Source organism: Lemur catta, chromosome 16 (genome assembly GCF_020740605.2).
Source record: "Lemur catta isolate mLemCat1 chromosome 16, mLemCat1.pri, whole genome shotgun sequence".
Taxonomy (NCBI): domain Eukaryota; kingdom Metazoa; phylum Chordata; class Mammalia; order Primates; family Lemuridae; genus Lemur; species Lemur catta.
In genome coordinates, this window is record NC_059143.1 from 20,023,502 (window position 1) to 20,037,732 (window position 14,231).

Below are 14,231 nucleotides of genomic sequence, written 5' to 3' on the forward strand. Positions count from 1 at the left end.
TTATTAATCCCCTAAAATCACATAATAAAAGATCAGAAATAGATGACCTTTGTCACCTGAAGCGAGAATAATTTTAATGGCTCAGATGATGCCCCCTTCCTGGGTCCTGACTGGATCCTAACGGATTAGAAATCCCAAGGCCACATAAATCGCACAGCATTGGGAAATGAGAGGAAGGAGGAGCATAATGTCCACGAGCTGGATTTGGAAGACCTTATCCCACCCTGCTTCTCTGATTGCAGGGTGGCTACTGCTGCATGAGCCCTCCTGCAAGCCCACAGCTGTTTGAAAAACTATCCCTTTAAGGTGCAATTGATTTAGCCATAAATAAATCCTGGAGGAAACGTTCTTCTCTTTGCCAGGATGGCCGGCGTGCACAATGTGCATGTTCTCTCACACAGCGATAGTTGATAGGACCCAGCATTGGCTGGAAAATGTAATTTGCTCAGTGAAGCATGCCCATCCTTTGCCCCCGATGACTCGCTACTCCCTTAACAAATGCGCAAGCCCCTTGCCACGCAGCATCCGTCAGGGTTTATCCCATGCCCATAGCAAATATTTATCACATCGGTGATTATTTTTATTATAAAAAACACACACAGGCCAAACAGCCAGGTTGGTTCAATTATCAAAATTATGTCTTCCCCCTAGGTAATTTCTAATTGAGTAACTATGAGGATTACAAGGCTCATTGAGACTTCACTGGATGCCGGCGATGCATTACTCTTTTCTTCAGTGAATCTTTTCTCCTGGTATTTCTACTAAGAGAAAAGGTTAATCTCTATCAGCAAGGTTTCAGCTGAAAGGACATTTGTGCTCATCAGCGTTATCACTTCTGGCGAGTCTGGTTTTCATCAAGAGCTTTAAAATGAACAGCCTCTGGGTTTTCTATAAACACCAAAATGCACTAACATGGAAAATCTTTTGGTCTTCGCCTCTGAGTGGGCCAGAGACAGAGGCGAGTTTCCATTTCTGCCATCTACCACTGTTTCTTCAATTACTGCTCCTACCCTAAGTTCAAGTTCTTAGGTTTGTGCCCTGTAGGCAAAAGGGAATGGCTACTCTTATCTCCACAGGAGTGAAGTGCAGTTTGGTTCCTGCAAATAGATAACAACAGCAAATGATTATAATTTCTCCAGATTCAAATTTAATCTTGCCTATACATCTAAGTGCATGATGAACACAATTCTTTACTGCTCAGCAAGAGAAAACAGTATCCGGACAAAGCCCTTGCAAAATGTGAATAATAAATAACAGTCTAGGAGGGGCACCTGTTTTTGAAAAGAAGAGCGATAAAAAAAAAAAAAGACACACACTGGCACATAAATAGCCTCCATATAATCCTCAGAAATGAAGTGCATCAGAGTAGTTAATTTTTATTGCTATCTTTTGTTAGGGAACACAGTCATGCCTCAGTGTGCCTGAGGGATTGGTTCCAGAACCTGCCCCCAGATACCAAAACCCAGGGATGCTCAAATCCTTGATCTAAAATGGTGTGATATTTGCATATACCTTACACACATCTTCTTGTATATTTTAAATCATCTCACAATTACTTATAATACCTAACACAATGGAAATGCTATGTAAATAATTGTTATACTATATTGTTTAGGGAACAATGACAAGAGAAAAAGCCTGCACATGTTCGGTACAGACGCTCATCCATTTTTTTCCCCCAATATTTTCCCTCTAGTTTGGTTGAATGCAAACCAACTGTATTGACAGAAACAAGTTTGGATGGTCCCGGAGTAGCTCACTAAGGGATGGTTTGAAAGGCAGTGTGATATGGACAGACCTGATCCAAATCCTACATGCAAATTCTATGTCTGGCTCTCCTTGGCAATTCCCTCTACTTCCATAATAGTGTCTTCAACTATTGGGGAAAAAAAAAAAATGGTGCATACATTGGCTAGGCTGCCATAACAAAGTGCCATAAACTGGGTGGCTTAATCAGTACAAGTGTATTGTCTCACATTCCAGAAGGTGGAAGTCTGAAGTCAAGATGTTGGCAGGGCTGGTTCCTTCTGAGGGCTGTGAGGGAAGGATCTCTTCCAGGCCTTTCTCCTTGGCTGTTAAATCTTCCTCATGTGTCTCTTCACATTACCTTCCCTCTATAGGTGTCTGTCTCCCCAAATTTCCTCTTTTTATAAGGACATGAGTCCTCTTGGACTATGGCTCAGTCTAAGGACCTCATTGTAATTATTATATGTCTAATGATCTTGTTTCCAAGTAAGGTAGAATTCTGAGGTCCTGAGGGTTTGGACTTCAATATATTAATTTGGCAGCAATAAAATCAACCCATGACACTTGGATAGGTAAAAATCTCTAAATTCCCACTCAGCTCCAAAGTTATATAAGTTTTTCTCTTAAAAATTCAGAAAAACCCAATCAAAAAAAAATTTAAGCCAAAAATGAGGGGTGGGTTTGGCCAAATTCTATTAATTACTTGCAATCATGAAATTACCGAGCTCATGGCTCTACTCTTTGCCGTTCTCTTTAAAGACAGATAAAGTAGCTGGAAGATTCTCTCTCCAGCCTGTGCTGGTGCTGCCCATTCTGGGTGGTGCAAGAGCAGTTGCATCCCTGGCCTTTCTCTGCCACCCAGTGCCAAAGGTCAGAACACACCACTGCTGCTTTGAAAGCCCAGAGACTTCATTTTATTTTATTTATTTTTTATTAGCCTTAAATCATTTTCCTTGTCATTTTTCTTGTGTGTGCATTTTTTCCTTGAAATCCAGAAACTAAAGCAGGCTTGTAAAGCACACAGCAGATGGTCCAACACTACATGATGGTTACATTAGGCTTTATATTGTACAACTAATTACATAACTCACGGCTTGAGTGCAATAGGACCTTTTTAATATTTGTGCATTACATTAGCATGTGTGCAATATTATAAATTTTAAGTGGAATTTGGTAGTGTACCTATGTTCCTCAACAAGAAAAATAAGGCTTCTTTATGTAGGCTGAACTAAAGGTTCAAAATCTTCCACATATATTCATTTTGTTTAGATTCTACAGCAAAGATTTAAGTAAGGAATTCCTGCACACAGCCTGTGTTTTGAATGCTCAGTTTTCTTTAACTTTCGGAAATAGCTTTTACTCAATCAGATAGAAAAGTTACAATGACCCAGCAAGAATTGGATATATTCATTTTGTTTTTGGATGAGATATGAAGTACCAAGACATTTCATTACATGCATAGGTCCTAGACTCATTCTTAACCTGAACTCTTTGATTGGTTTTCTGAAAGCACAAGACCCTGGTGCCCTCCTCAGCGCACACCTGATCAATGGGCACTGGTCCTTCACAGAGAAAATCCCTCAAGTTGTCCTCAGTGACTCCTGGTCTGAGGATGGCTATTATGTGTGATACCTTTAAAGTGTCTGAGAAAGAAACAATTTGCAATCGTGACAAGTAGGGGATAACTTTTAAATCTATAGGTATTGCTGTTTTGGAGTGGAGCCCAACAGATTGATAAGTAAATTCTGTAGTGGTGAAAAGAGTTAAAGTATAGGAAAGGAGATGATTTTATTATGTTCAGTCCCGGATAAGGAAGTATGACTCTGTGAATGCTGCATGCAGGACCTTCTTTAAAAGAGTATATGTGGATTCACACTTAGCTAAGGCCTATGAATGCTGAAGATGGGTGGATTAAAAGTGGAAAGAAAATAAGTGATACATCAACATATAATATGGTCATTTATGAAATCATTTCTTAATGTAGGCAAATTTATTTTTTAATTAGCTCACCTAAAACTCCAGAAAGATGATCTTGTAGATACTCTTCAAAAAATAAAAAGATCATGGCTAAAAAAATTTTACCTGATTTCATAATTGTATTATTTCAAAATTTAATAAGTACATATAGAAACAACAAATTGATAATTAAAAAGGCTTTAACAACTCTCTAATATCTTTCTGTTATTTTACAGGTAACCCATATTTTCTTGATTTACATTTCTAAATTTAAGTATAACATAACTATACAAAAGTGTTCAGTAAAATGAATTATGAACATTTTTAATATATAAGGTAATCTTTAAATAAGGCTGAATTAAAAGAAATGAATTCCAGATAGTTTTACCTTCAAGTCAAGCATCTTATTATTTAAATAAACTTATTTTAAAAAAATTAAGACTAAAAGTGAGGGTAATGGTTGCCTTTTCACAGAAGAAAGAGATAGTGATTAGGAAGAGAGTTAGTAATCCTCTAATATAATACTAAAGAGACTAACTTTGTATGTTTTGGAATTTTGTATTAATGGATTGATATTATATGTCCATTTTTGTCTGAATTCTTTCATTTAAGACTATATCTATATGATTTATTTATATTGTTGCATTTAGCAATAATTTGTTCTGATTTTATGTAGTATTATATTATAGGATTTATCTATTTTTCTATTTTACAGTTGATAAAATTGGATTGTTTCCTATTTGTGACTGTTAAAAAGAATTCCAAAAAACAAAAATACAAATTATTGTACATGTACTTTTACATATATGTATATATACATTTCTGTTATGTATATGCATGGGATTGGATGTGCTGATTTGTGGAGAATGTATACATTCAATTTTAGTAGAAAATTCCAGTTTTCCATTATAAATGTATGAGAGCCTTACTTGCTCTGGGTCTTCACCAGACTTAAGGAATGCAGCTAAAGTCATGTTCAGGGGCAAATTTATAGTCTCTTATGCATTAATTATTAATAGAAAAAAGACAGATTAAAAATTAATTATCTAAGCATCCATTTTACGGAGTGAGAAAATTAAACTGCATGTTAAATCCAATGAAAGAAATAATGAGAGAAGAAAGTTGTGAAAGAGAAAAACAAAATGTACTGCAGGGAATTGACATAGTAAAAAGTTTGCAGGACCAACCAAGAAAAAAGGGAGAGGGCCCCAATACCAGAAATGAAAACAGAGTCTTCACAACAGATCTTACATTCATTAAAAAAGTAATGAGGATATTATAAAGAACTTATAACAATACATTAAAAAGTGTCAATACAATGTAAAAATTCTTAGAAAAACACAACTTACCAAGGTGAATGCAAAAGAAATGGAAAATTTGAATGGTCTCATATCTATTATCTCTCTATTACTGAAATCCGTCATTTCAAAATAGTATGTCAAACATTCTACAGCTAGGTCATGGGATAAATAGGTCTAAAGCACAAGTTTCCTTCAATGTGTTGTCCAATATCCATGTAAAAGGTAGAACAGGTAGTACAGAATTGTGTGAGCTCAAGAGTTAGAATGTCTAAGTACTCATCTTGGGTCACACTAGACAATTATTTTAACCTTTCTAAATTTCAGTTTATAACTGAGATGTCAAATTCTTAGGACCTATGAATAATTAGTAAAATATAAACATGTTAGCCATTATTTTTGTTGTTATTTAAAAACAATAATCCTTTCCTATGGGTCAGTTTTGGATGAAGTCATGCTACCTCTAACCCCATCAATGCCATTGCTTCTCAGCTGTGTGATGTGTCAGGAAGGATGAGAAGGTTCTGTTTGGACGATGGAGTTCATTTGACATGGTCTACAACAGTTTTGTTCTCAAATTCAGTTCAGTCTCTGACAATTATAATTACAGTTCCATTAAATAAATGATTTTCTGTGCCTCTGTAATAAAATGGTGAGGCAGCACATTAGAGTGAAAAAGATAGGGTTGCTGGTGGTAGTCAAATCTATATTCAAGGACAAGTCCTCTGTATACTAGTTGGGTGACATCCCAGAGAAGTTATTTATACTCTGAACCTCAGATTTCTCATAATAAAGATAATATAAGTATAATATGATCTGCTTCACATGATTGTACAGTAGTATAAAAACAGTTCTGATATTTGTAATTACTTTGTTTCATTAACATCTATTTTTCTATTAAAAGTAACCTAGAAAATGCCTACAAAGAAAAAAGAAAATTTATAAAACCATCATTTGAAAACTATTAATAATACTTATTTTTCTTTCTTGAGGGTTACAAAGTTTGGGACATTCCTTATTTCTTTTAGGAGCATCAAACTACTAATCTTTCAAAATAAATAGATAATAAAATTTTTTCTTATCTACATTTATTTTGTTTTTTGGCAGCACTAAGCTGCTTCCTTTACTCCTTGTAGATTAAGCTTTGTAAGAGAATGCAATGTGTCTGTTTTTTGTTTTGATTTGGGGTTTTTGTTTTTTGCCTTTTTTTGTCTCCATTACTAGCACAGTGTCTGGCCCAATGGTCCTCAATTAAACTCTCCTTGGACAAATTGAATTAAAGGAAACATATTCAAAGATGTAAGATGTTATGAAAATTTTTCATAAGAATTTCTATCATCCTGGAAATTATATATTACACTGTAGAATTCCAGGACCTTCAAAAACCAACTTTATTAGTAAATATTATATTTTCTAAAAATATATTAAATAAAAACAAATCCCTAACATCGAGATTTCTTATGCATTATTCATATAAAAGATAGTAGGTCATAGTTCTATGGTTTTTAACATTTATTCTTGATCTAAAATCCTCCACCTTCACCAGGAAATTTTGAATCTCTAAGCTGATGTCTTCAAAATTATGTTTTTCTATTAGATTTCATTGTGATTACTTAGGTCTCTATAAGGGCATCAAGCAAATAGTGGATCACATGCCACCAGATGCAGAATCTTTCATATATTGGGATGTAGACACCCTGAGAATCAAGCAGTGGCGTTAAAAACTCTCTCTGTTACTTTTCTACTCTCCTTTTGTTTGGCTTTTAAAGGATCTTTTTTCTATTGACCATATAAATTCATTCATAGGTCAAATATTTTGTGCTAGTCTCTTGACCCTTGAAAATTACTACATCTATAGACAAAGTAGTTTTTTTTTTTACCAAATTTATGACATAGATATAGTTCCTGAAGTCTGTGATCTTTGGTAGGAACTGTTAGAATGCTCAAAGGGGATTGAGCATATGGGGGAAAAACAAAAAATACAATTTGTGATCTTGCATTAATCAGCAAGTAATCTTTAATGTGGTAAGGGCCTTTAAATTGTATAAAGGCTTTTAAATATACATATAATTGCAATGAAAACATAACATATGTTAACTTGTTAATTATTGATGAGATGTATCAAAATCATAGCATCAAAATAATGTGTATGTGTGCTCTCTTTACAAACATAGGCAGTTTGGTGTTCCTAATGGGATATAATCAGTGCCAATCTCTATAGCGCTAAACAAAAAGTTTGTATTAGTTTCCATATGATCACTTTATTTATTATTTGTCTCTATCAAGAAGTATCTCTAAGAATTATAGTATTATTTCGAATATACGTGATGAGTGGGCACAACTTTTCTTTTGGGTAGTCATAATTCTGTTTCATGATGCTTTTAACATAATCTTGGCAGTAGAAAAGTCTTCCAGGTGCACCTGCAGAGAGCAGATGGCTTTCAGCTCCTCTGTTTGGGGGTGGGTCTCCGTTCTCAGCATGCTATCACCCTTTCCTGGGAGCAAAGCACCAGGTGTTTCTCAGGCTTCGTTTGCATTCCATACGCACCTCATGCTCTTTTGCTTCCAAACTTGCACAAAAGTTTCCTTACTCATTTTGTATTGATAATGCTCATTTATTCTTCTTCAGATTAATTATGTGACCCTGAGAAAAATTAGTGGGCAAGAGTGACTTAAAGGGTGGAATATTTCTCAAAGGATAGTACTAGCTGGAATGGGAATGGAGAAATTTCCACCAGTTTGTCCCATAGCTGAGAGAGTTATAGGAGAAGTTTTAAAGGGAAAAATATTAGATTAAAAAAAGAAGGGTTTACTATTTCTTGTTGTTCTTCTTCTCAGTTCTATTATTATAAGCCAAGTTCATACAAAGTAATAACATCACCACTAGATAAAATAAAAAAAATATGTACATGTTCATCCCACAAGTGGAGATATAGATTGTAAGCAAACTTTGGAAAAATAATAACCTCACCTTGTCAAAGACATGAAAATGAAAATGATGTATCACTATTTGCTCATTAAATTATCAAACCTTAAAAATAATTATACCCACTTTTGTTATATACTCATGCACTGCTAATAGCAGTTTTAAGTTAATACAACTATTTTAGAAAGTAGAGAATATGTTTCAAAATTTTTGATAATGTTTCTGCCATTTTTCCAAAATATCAAAGTTGTTAAGATGTATCACTTAAAAAATACACAAAAGAAAGGATATTGTGCATCAAAATATTCAGTGCAATTATATTAGCATTAAATTAGAAAAATAAAAATCTGTATGTCCAATAAAAGAATAGTTAAATCCATTGCAGACCACCAACTTTATAGGCTATAAGGCTACTAAAATATTTTAACATAATATAGCAGCATGGAAATATATTTATTAAATAATGTTACATAGCATAAATTAGCTGTTTATTATGATTACAGCACAGCAGTACACAATTGTTAAATAAAACATGAGTAAAATAAAGCAATTGGGGTATTAAAGAAATGTGACTATGGGCATTTTTTTTCTTTTTCTTTCCATTACTTTTATGATAATATTATTTAGTGTTTTAAAATTCATGACACTAGTATCCTTCTCCCACAAAGCCACAATCTAACCTTCAACAACTCAATTCAGTCAAAATCGTTCAGACCATCATGTAAATTCAATAGGGTAGAAGTGGGTAATGACCAACTATTAACCAAAAAGGCAGATATAATGAGTGCTATCCTTTAGGGAAAAATGCCCCTCTCTTAGTCCCCATCATTTCAGTAATAATTTCATGTTAGGATGTTGTCCTTGGTAATTAAACTAAAATAAAATAACTCAGGCAATATGCACGATTTAAAACTCAATTTGGCTTAGCTTCTCAGGAAGCTTCACTCTGGCCTTTCTTATTGACTCTGGCAACTTCCCAGTTTCCAAAGTATCATTAAAAACTCTAAGAAAAAAAAAAAAACTATGCATGTCAGGCATAACTTTGTCAAAATTAAGCTGAAAGCCCATCTGGCTCCAGTGTCTTATTGAATTTGTCACATTTTATAGGTAGTTGAGTTTCTTTCCTAATAATCAATCTCCGCAAAGAATGACAAGAATTACTTCATTGTATAAGCAAACTGCTACAGTTGGTTACCTCAACGTGACATTCTCTCTCCTAGAATTTCACTCCTTACATAAATTCCTAAATTTTTATTTTGACGATCCAATTTTTAACTCTCCAGTGGCCATCAAATGGATCCATCCTGTCTTTACCAAGTTCAAGCAGCATCACGTCGCACCCTGAATATTAAACAGCCTCCTAACTGATCATCTCAGATAAACTGCTGCCCATGTCAATCTGTTCTCACACTGGAGCCAGAGTGATATTTCCAGAATACAATTTGGATCATGTCTTCATTACCATAACCTCTACGTCCTACCCTTCCCCACCTTCTGCCTCTTAAAACACCTCAATGGCCTCCTGCTAAGATGGCTGCCCAGTTCTTGCCTGGTCTCACTTCCACCTCTCTCTCCAGCTTCATCTCAGACCACCCTCACTGTTCTTGGTGCTTCACTCACACTAGCATTCTCACTAGTGATCGTGAGTGAGTTTGTTTCTTCTCCCTGCCCTGCCAACTCACCCAACATCACGGCTGCTGCAGCTGCTACTGATCCTTTGCCTGAATGTTCACTCTCCTGCCTCCCCATGCTGAGTTAACTCTACTCACTCTTCAGATCTTAGCTCAAGGAAGCCTTCCCAGACCCTCCAGAATGTATCAGATCCACTCTTGTACTTACCATCAACACCTTCTACTCTTTCCTCATGCTTATCACCCGTATACATAGTTGTGTGCTTATTTGATTAATGTCTTCACCCCTGTTAGCTTCTAAGCTCCAACAGAGCAAAGAACACATTGTATTTTCTCATGACTATATCCTCAGCACTCAGGAGAGTTCTACTTACAGACAGGACATGCAACAAATGAATGAATAAATGAAAGCCAAGGAAATATTATATCTTCTCTCTATTCCTTTACCTTCCAGATTTCACCTCTGCAAGTAAAATGTTCTCCTTATTCATCTGACAGAGATTTTTAAGGATTGCTATGCTCACACTTAAAATGATGGATATTGACATTGTTTGCCAGTGAAATGCTTGACACATGGTAGGCACTTAAAATAAACTTTGGTAACAGAAATCTCTCTATATATCTGGCTAGCAAGCCAAATGTGGGCAGGGGTAAAACATAAACATATCAATTCACTGTACTTCGGCTATACGAGAAAAGAGCTCTAGAAAACTAGAAATAGCACCTTTGCTTCTTACCTTCCAAGCACTATTTGAAGCCAGATTTTTCCCAGACACTGCATGGTGAGGATACACAGGGGAAACAGGGCTCTCACAGGGTGGGTGCCCTGTCTTACAGATCTCTACTCACCTACCAAAATTTGTACTGAAGCAACCTTTCAAAATTTGTACTTTCATACTCCAAAATTTCAAACATTAAGTTCTTTCTCTGCCAAGATATTCTATAATAAATGTATTCAGGTTTTACAAATAGTTTGATAACCTTTGTTTTTCTGAAAAAAAAGTTTTAAAAGTATCTTTGAGAGGCACTTAATAAATGTTTGTTGGATGGACTGATTGATTTACACTTTCTGGCAACTTCAATGCAAAATTTTACCATCATTTTCTTTCACCCTTCTCCACTCACCCAAAGATTCTTCAAAAAAAAAAAAATAGTAGCAGCCGGGTGTGGTGGCTCACATGTGTAATCCTAGCACTTTGGGAGGCCGAGGAAGGAGGATCACTTGAGGTCAGGAGTTCACGACCAGCCTAGGCAACATAGCTAGACCTCCCTCTACAAAAAAATAAAAGTAAAAATAAATTAGCCAGGCATGGTGGCATGCTCCTGTTAGCCTAGCAACTCAGGATATTGAGCTGGGAGGATTGTTTGAGGCCAAGAGTTCAAGGCTGCAGTGAGCTATGATCACACCTCTGCACTCCAGCCTGGGCAACAGAGCAAGATCCTGTCAAAAAGAGAGAGAGAGAGAGAAAATAGTAGCATGCAATTGTAATAGAGGATAATTATCTCTCAACTACACTTGGGTCCAATTATGGTTATGAGAAATATATAGCACAAAACAGAATATCTTAGTTGAAGATCCCCACTCCCCTCATTACATAGCATTCAGCAAACTCAAGGTTTCTTTTAATACCAGAAAAGAGATTGGCAACTTCAGATTGGGAGTGGATAGTGGGAGGAGACCAAGCCAATGAATCAGGTATGGAATAGATTAAGGATCTAAAAAGTCCAAGTATGAGGAACTCTGCTGAGAGATGTTTTTTCAGCTGTAAAATGGGATAATACTCGTGAATTTGTCAAGGGTCTTTGCTAATATTTCAAAAGTGCTTTAATCTGATACTAAAAAGGTGTTTTGGGACAAAACACTGTGGGGGATCTTGGGGGTGTGGGTGTATGTGGTTTATTCTCAACAAGCATCCAGTCACAGCTTTTCAAGAAAGTAGAAATTGAAGGAGATTTTATTTTTAAAGCTTATTAAAAAGGAGAAAAGAGGCTTGCATGATTATGTCTTTTATATGGCATTCCTGAGCTATTTACCAAGGCATGGAATTGAAGAAACATGATAACACCTGGTACTGACTAGAAATTATTGTACTTAATTAAAAATTAGATGTAGATACTGGCAGCTTTGGCTTCACAAGATACTTGTTCTACCCACTGAGGGAATTTAAATTCCACTAACTACAATCAGTACATCAATACCCAGAAGCATATTGTAAGTAGATACTCTCCAGGAAGGTAGAAGACTATAGTTGATAGGAAAATGGACAATGAGCTGTAAGTATTTTTATTTAAATTATTTTTTAAATTACTTAAGTTGTGTTAGTTTTGACTATCAAAAATATGTTCATTGTTATATTTAGAAAATTAGAAAATAAATGAAATTTACTCCTAGACTACAATAGTGCAATGAATCCCTGTTAAAGTGCTTCTGCATTTCCTTCCAGTTTTTATATATGCTTATACACATTGTGATTCCTCTTGAAAAATTGTGATCATATTATATATTCAGTTTTTGGATAAGGGTTAAATCTAAGATTGGGTTTATGGATCAATTCAAGGTCAAGATCATGTCTATAGAAACTATTTATTTTATGAATAATTTTATGAAACATGCTTTTAATAACTATATAATATTTAATTATATAGGTATGTTTTTTAATCCATTCCTCCATTGTAGATATTTACATGGTTTTAGGTTTTATTTTGCTATTTGTGTTTCTCTCATACATTGTTAGGTCTCTCTGATTATTAAGATAAATCTCTAAAAGTAGACTTTTGGGATTAAAATGCTTATCATAAAGGCTTTTTTACATTTATTATCAAATTGTTTTTCAGAACATTAGTACTCTTATCAATAGTGTAGTAAAGTGTCCATCTCATCACAAACTTAACATAATTGAATATTAAAAATTTTATTTTTCCACCCAATTCATGAAAAAATATAAAGTTTTATTATTTTAATGTGCCTTTTTATTACTAATGAAGTTGCACGGTATTGTACATGTACCTTATTTTTGCAAATTACCTTTCAATATACAATTTGCTTATTTTTCAAAGTCTATTAGGTTTTTTAAAACTGATCTATAAACAAGCAACCTATTAAATATATATATATATATATATATATATTTTTTTTTTTTTTTGAGACAGAGTCTCACTTTGTTGCCCAGGCTAGAGTGAGTGCCGTGGCATCAGCCTAGCTCACAGCAACCTCAAACTCCTGGGCTTAAGTGATCCTACTGCCTCAGCCTCCCGAGTAGCTGGTACTACAGGCATGTGCCACCATGCCCAGCTAATTTTTTCTATATATATATTTTTAGTTGTCCAGATAATTTATTTCTATTTTTTAGTAGAGACAGGTTCTCGCTCAGGCTGGTCTCAAACTCCTGACCTCAAGCGATCCACCCGCCTCGGCCTCCCAGAGTGCCAGGATTACAGGCGTGAGCCACCGCGGCCAGCTGCTATTAAATATATTGTGATCACTTTTGAAATATTTCCTCAACTTTTATTTCTATTTTGATTTTGTTCAAATAGAAGATGATTTAATGGTGCGATGTATTGAGTTGGAAAGAGACCCTGGGATCTACTATAAAAATGGAGGATTTGACTTTAGATAGGAGCATGAACAGTTTATTCATAGCGTCATAAGAAGAAACAGAAGATATGAAGATAGATGCTGGTAGACGGAGAGATAAAGTGGTAGAACCTTACGAGTTTTCTTCTGATTACTTCTGGTTTCTTAGTAAAATAGAAGTCAAGTTCATCAGGTGAGAGTGATACATGCTTTATTTTTTAAAAGGGCACATCTGTTGAGTCTGATTTTTGTGATTTTTTCCATTGCTTTTCAGCTTGGGAGTCTCCTTCCATATTGAAGTTAGTTTAAAAAAAATCCCCATATTGTCTTTAAGGATTTTAATGTTTTAATTTTTAAAGAAATAATCATGAAATAAACAAGTCTAAGCAAGATTCCAAATTCAGAATCTATAAATGAGCAATTGATAAATTTTACTATTTAAATATTTATGCCAGGAAAATGTCCTATGAACAAGTTTAAAAGACCAACCTAAAATTAAAACTAGGTCAGGTAGGCTGCACTTGTGACTTGCTTCGGCTTATAGCATGTGACAGAGTGCGAGTTATAATCTCAGGTCACAAGAGTCTTTGTAGGCTTCGATGCTATCTCTTGGAACCCTGTAACTACCATGCAAACAAGCTCAGGTTAGGCTCCTGGAACATGAGAGATCACATGGAGGAGAGCTCAGTTGCCCTACCTGGGGTTCCAGACATGTGAGAAAACCTACCCTCTACGCAGCCACATTTGACTGTAGCCACATATCAGCCCAGCAAAGGCCAGGAAACTCGCCCAACTGAGCCCAGTCCAAGTCATCCGTTTGCAGACTCATGAGCTAAATGTCAGTTATTGCTATTCTTAAGTCAACTAAAGTTTGGTGGCTTTTTGTGCAATCATAGCTAACTCATACACTCGTTATGAGTATTTCTAAATGTTGAAGAGAGGGTAGAAGAGACTGACAGCATCCTCTGCAGCCCTCAGAAAAAATTAATTCTATAATAGTTGATAAACAATTAGTCAGCTTAAAGCTGATATTAAATATAAAGCTAAGTGTGAGCTTAATATACCATTTCCCAAATTGTCCTTCACCAAGCACCAGAGGT